Genomic DNA, 6,917 nt, shown 5'->3' with positions numbered 1-6,917 from the left:
AATTATACAGATATGCTTATTGTTTTTGGGGATTTTACATTTATAGATTTTATGAGGGGTGTGATTTGTCTTATTTAAAATACTTTACATAAACTCTGTATGTGAGAATTGATATTTGAAGTTATTAGGTTTTGAGAGTTGTTATGTTCGGTATTCATACATATTGTATCAATTTTGGGATTAACTGAAGATACTGCAGTTACTGTTTGATTAGTTTCATGATAATTAGGAGTGTTTTGGGTTGCTAGAGGTTATTTTATATTGTTTTCCTGTGCATTAAAAATAAACCAAACATGTCTACTGAAGATAAGCAGGTTTGTGAGAAAGTAGTTGAAAGGAAAGGGATAGGACAGGAAGACAGAGATGATTCAGGAATCAGTGGTTATGGATTGTCATTAGATAGCCCATTAGCACATTCAACTAGTTATCCCGAGACACAGGGACAAACGACAAGAGATAAGCCAGTTTCAAAGGATCACCGAGGTGATGCAGATATACAGTCGATGTTAGCAGAGTTGCTAAAGGAAGTTAAAGAAACTAGGGAAAGGAGAGAAATATTCCACAAATCAATACAGGAAGGTTTACAAGAATTTAGAGAATCACTAAAGGAAAATTTACGAAAATCATTAAAGGAAGGTTTACAAGAAACTAGAGAATCATTAGAGAAAGGTTTACGAGAATTCAGAGAATCATTAAAGGAAGATTTCCAAAAAACTAGAGAATCGTTGGGGAAAGGTTTACAAGAAATTAACGCATCATTAGCGAAAGGTGTACAAGAGATCAAAACATCGTACATGAAGATGGAATGTAATCTGAAGAAGGAAATGCAGGAGTTACCAGAACGACTGAAGATGAACGTCGACGAGATAGACAGTAAGCTACAGAAGAATATAGACCAAGTCCAGGGAGACGTGGAGAAGATGGAAGGAAAGTTAACAAAAAAGATAGAAGATGATGTTGAAGAAACTAAAGCCGAATTGGGAGAAAGGATCGACGAAGTGGAAAGAAATTGCAATCATCGAATTGCCGAGATGATGCAGATGCAGAAACAATGCAACGATGCGGTTAAGGGGATAGGAGATAGGCAAAACCAATTGCCTGTCAATCTGAGAAATGCTATAGCAGTGCAACGAGAAGAGGATAACCAGAGGATGGCAATGGAAGGTGAGGCCTTCACTTGGGGAGTCAAGAAGAAGGAAGGGACCACTAGTTATGACCAGTTTGAAGGAGAATTCTTGAAGAAATACTGGTCCAAAAGTCATCAGTGTGCAGCACTTGAGGACCTACTACACCGCAAGTCACTTAATACATGGAGAGGAACGCTGGGAGAGTTTGCCGAACATTTGTGGGAATTGAACGAGACCTTGGAACAACCCCTGAGTGATGACGTAATCATATCTGCGATAAAAAGAAGATTGAATCAGAGAATGCAAGAAACTGTATCTGGGAGCCTAATTAAAGATAGGGAGGCCTTGATGGAGATACTGGAACAGTTGGAATCTGTTCGATCACAAGAACACAATCAAGCTAATTATCAAAACTGAGAGGGAAATAATGACCCAAGGATTCATTTTAATCATTCGTCTGATTATAGAGGAAGAGGTGGAGGGACCAGAAAACTGAATGACACTCCAGGTGAGGTCCGGTCAGGAGTGAGAGCGACAAGGACCAGAATAAACCTGCTAAGATGTATTTAGGACATTTAGTTGTCAAACGGACATTTGAAAAAGGGAAATGTTTATTTGCATTGTGTTTTCTGATGTATTATAACTAGAACTTCATATTTCATATCGACGATTACCTGAGAATGGGTGTAAAAACCTGTAACAAATAATTTGTAGTATAATAGTTCATATGTCATGTGTTCAAGTAATAATTTTTGATTGTATGTTGTGTGTTTCATTCAATATTGGACTATAGACGACTATTGCTGTTTGATATAAAAATTGTAATTTGGACAATGCCATGTTTATGAGATGTAATAACCTTTTGTAGAAATTATTGTGGAAGCAGCCCACTACCGGAGTCGAGGGATTATTTGGTGAATTGTAATTTCATTAATTATTTGCACTATGTGTTTTGTTCAGATGTAGAAATGTCTAATTCCCTTGCCGATTCTTTTACGCCAGTGGCTCCAAAGAAGTTTTCGAGGGCAGGGATGTAAGGGGTCCGTAGGCCCTTACTATAAGTTTGCACTCGGCACAGGTCGGTAGGGCAAACAATCGATAGTGTCGTGTTGCGAGTGCGAGTGTAGGGTTGAAGTAGTTCCCTGGTTGCGGGCCGAGCGGGTGGAGGCCTGTTGATATAACGCAAGGCTGACCGACAAAGGGAGTGGCCATCGCCGCGGTTTAACCCCTTTGTGTTAGAATAATACGGGAAAGTGAAGAAGTACAATTACGAGAGTGATCAGTGATATTTCTGTGCCGATATTTTTTGGTTTCGCGTCTACCACGCTGGCATCATTTGGATTGCAGTGTTGGATTGCAGTGATTGTATTTAGCGTGTGACGATTATGAATAACGAAGAAGCCTGTGCTGAGATTAGCCGTCATTAAATATGTATGACGAAGGCAGTGGCTGTCTCCTTTTTCTTGTGTTTTAGAGACGAATATAGGTTCTTGATTAATGAAGCTGTGTTGGCGTTCTTCTTGTCACCAGACATTTCATTATAACAGCATTTGAGAAGGACAAAATGGAATGTAACAACTCCGCAGCAGTCCATTCCGATTGCCAGCCCCATTAGGTACACGGTCACATTAATTAATATTTATTTGGGCTGCTATTCAGATCCCAATCGAGCAGGAAACAAAAATCGGACTTGTTAATGTCTATTTCAGTTTTCTCAGTAACCACGTGCTGCCCTTCCTGCTATATCTTCATGATGAGTATGTTATAGACACTGCCATCTCCCAAGATGCCGCTGTGCTGTCAGGGATAGAAGTCCAAGTTCCCGATGTGACGAACAATCAGGCATGCTATCACACTTCTACCGGCCTGTTAAACCACCTGGTCTTAATCCTGCAGGAAAGTGTTTGGGACTGTTTGGAACAGCAGGTCAGATGTAGCAATCAACATTCCCAATTTCGTAGCTCTATGGGATCCAGGCGTCAATGAGAAATTTGTGGACTCTGTTCCTTTCCGAATTGAGGTTATTATGAAGACTAGAAATGGTGTTACGTAATATTTGCGGTGATGCATTCTAGTGGGTGACTAATCGTTTCTGCACTGTAATTATCTTTACTATTGACACTGAAAGTTTAATATACAGCTATCAACTCGTGCACTGACTGATTTCTGCCACAGCCACTCTGATGTTCCTACTGTGCTTCATTTATCCGTTATTTTTGTAAAGAACGCTTTTGGTCCTTTATTTGTAGAAACAGCAACGCTTGCATTAAAGTGGATAATGACTTTCATTATAGCATAGAAACATACGGCGTGTTTGTTGGGTATTTAAAACGCAGATGAAGTAAGATTATTCAGACTCTCTCGGCCGTAGTTTGTAGAATTTCTTGGCATACTGGTTGTCTTCGGCCAATGGTTCATCTTCCTTCCGTTTCGCAAGTGATTGGCTATCATTTTCAACGGTTTCGAATCAATACTGGGAAACCCATCGGCGGAGACTAAATGCTGGGAAGAAGATACGTTGTTGAACATTGAACAATATTCCCTAAAATCTATGACCAAGTGAATTCTACACACGAAGAATTTCCCTAAAAAGGTAACCTCAAGAGCAATATCGCTGTCTTCACAGTCAAACTGAAAGAGTTATTTCAGTGCTTATATCAACGCATTTATCCGAACTTTCTTTCTATTGCGAAATTTAGACAGTCTCGCCCCCAATCTTACCAGGTAGAATACATGAATAGATAAAAAATTTTAGCCTGCATCACACCGTGCACTTGGCGGTATCACGAATCTTTGTTGTCTCACGTATAATACAACCAAAATGTATATAAACTTAGTGTATCAGTCTTAAACACAGTATGTAATATGTTTTACCTATTAAGTAATACCACCATAGTCACGACAGTTACTGAAGTTAATAAATCCATCAAGAAGGCTAGGAGTGTTTTTGTGCTGGAAAGATCACTTAAGCAGTCGTTAGCACCCTTTCTAGACAATGAGAGGACGTCATTTAGTTCCAGTATGATGAACACACAAGGATTATGGGAAAAGGTTAAGCTGAATGTACATCGCGCTTTGTAGAAATATGTGACGAGTAAATGTATTGCGACGCACAGTGGTTTAATAACAACATGCAAGTACACCCATTGTTATGTGACCTGTGGTAATGGGGGAGTGTAGTTCAGACCGGAGGTTGTACTGTGATGTTTTGGTTATTTTATCCCATACCATGACTCTGGACCACACATTCGTATTACTGTGAACACGAACTGGGACGTCTGTTTCAATGCTGGAAAAGCGATGAAAATTCTAGTCAGGGCTGAGAGGTTCTAATTTGAAGTAAACAACGACTACACCCCTTCTGACACTGTTTCCTGAAACACTTTTGAAGGCATAACAATATTTCCTCGATTTCCAGAATTGCCGGGAGCCCCGATGCTGATCTATGAGATGTCTTCTGTCCTGCTCCACTTTGATTACTACTTTAGGCCTATCGGGGCTACTCTATCCAGCAACAGTAGTGTTTTGTTACCTGCTTCATTTCTTGCTAGATGCACACAGTATGTCGCAACTATTAGTCACACACTGCCTGGCAAAGAAACTCTAGCACCGAGAAGGGGATGCGGGAACGAAACTTCGCGGTTTGAGAGGCTACGTGATGTTATTTCAGCTATTACAAAATCGAGTCCTGTTTACCAATAACTAGGCAATATGAGCCCATTGAGACCGGGAGACACTGGAAAGTTTCAGGTTGATTATGTAATGGTAAGACAGAGATTTCGGAGTCAGATTTGAACTGTAAGAAATTTCCAGGTGCAAATGTGGTCTCTGAATACAATTTACGTTAATGAACTGTAGATTAAAACAGAAGAAATTACAAAAAGATAGGAAAGTAAGGAGATGTGACCTGGATAAATTCAAAGAGGCAATGACTGTTGAGGGTTTCAGAGGGAGCTTTAGGCAACAATTGACCCAAACGGGGGAGAGGAATAGAGTGGAAGACGCATGAATTGCTCTGAGAGCTGAAATAGTGAAGGAAGCAGAGGATCATACAGGTAGAAACACAAGAACTAGTGGAAATCCATGGATGTCACATGAAATGTTGAATTTAACTGATGAAAGAAGAAAATATAAAATGCAGTAAATGAAGCAGACAAAAGGGAATACAGATGTCTAAAAAATGATACTGATAGCAAGTGTAAATTGGCTAAACGTGAATGGCTACATACCAAATGTGAGAATATAGAAACTTATGTAAGTAGGGGCAAGATAGATACCGCCCATAGGAAAATTAAAGAGATCATTGAAAAAAGAGAAGCATCTGTAAGAAAAATAAGAGCTCAGAAGGGAAACCAGTATTATGTGAAGAAGGGAAAGGTGAAAGGAATATATAGGGGATCTATACAAGGGAAACTAACTCTAAGGAAGGGGGAAGGGGGGTAGATGAAGATGAGATGACCCACGACAAAACTATTTCCCTAGAGTGGGAGATGTATGAGACAGTCGAATTACCCTTAGACTACGAGCAGAATATAATAATTCCAGTTTCAAAGAAAGAGGGTGCAGACAGTTGCGAATATTATCGAGTTATCACTTTAGTAAATCGTTAGTACAAAATACTGAAGTGAATTATTTACAGAAAAGTGGAGAAACTGCTAGAAGCAGTCCTCGGGGAAGATCAGTTTTATTTCCGGAGAAATGCTGGAATGCGTGAGACAATATGACACTACGATGTATCTTAGAAGATACGTTTATAACATTTGTAGATTTAGAGAAAACGTTTGACAATGTTGACTGGAATACACTCTTTGAAATTCTGAAGGTTGCAGGGGTAAAATATAGGTAGCGAAAGGTTATTTACAACTTTTATAGAAACCAACGGCAGCTCTAAGAGTCGAGTGGCAGCAAAGGAAACCAGTGGTTATGTTATTCAGACTACATGGAGCAAGCAGTAAAGAACATCAAAGAAAAATTTGTTGAAGGACATACAGTTCAGGGTGAAGAAATAAAAACTCTGATATTTGCCGAGGACATTGGATAGAATCTAGAGAAGAGGATATAGGATGAAAACATAAAAACAGAACGAGGGTAACTGAATATAGTCGAATTAAATCAGGTGATAGTGAATTAGATTAGGAAACGATATACAATAAATGTATCGTTTGGTCAGTAAAATAACTGATGGTGCCCGAAATACAGAGAATGTAGAATGCTGGCTAATAGTGGCAGGAAAAGTGTTTCTATAGAAGAGAAATTTATTAGCATCGAATATAAATTCCAGTGTTTTTCCTGAAAGTGGAGTTTAGCCTTGAATATAAGTGAAACGTGGACGATAAACAATTCATACAAGAAGAGAACAGAAAAATTTGAAGTGTAGCGCTACAGAAGAACGCTGGACATTAGATGCAAGTGACCAAGTTTCAGCCGTCTTTAGTTTGTTTGGAAGGGGAGGCCACCCTTGATTACCAACTTCTGCCGGTCGACGATGACAGAAACAAGGCGCATGTCCTGCAATTTCTCAAACAATTTTAGAGAAACTATTAGGTAAAAAAAATTACATTTTTGTGTTACTTGTAGCTTTATATGTCAAGTTCTTGATGATGTGCCCTTCGTTTCTTTAATGATCATAGTTCTTGTGATATGTACATGGAAGTAATACACTATCCGAAATACGAAACAGTTTGCAATGAAAAATGGGGAGTCGCTATGATTTTGCGTCTGGTGCATATTGCATAATATGTTACCACGTACGAAATATAGCTAAAATATCGAATTTTTCCTTAAACTTGG

Source organism: Schistocerca piceifrons, chromosome 1, assembly GCF_021461385.2.
Source record: "Schistocerca piceifrons isolate TAMUIC-IGC-003096 chromosome 1, iqSchPice1.1, whole genome shotgun sequence".
NCBI lineage: Eukaryota > Metazoa > Arthropoda > Insecta > Orthoptera > Acrididae > Schistocerca > Schistocerca piceifrons.
This window is presented reverse-complemented; position numbering follows the sequence as displayed.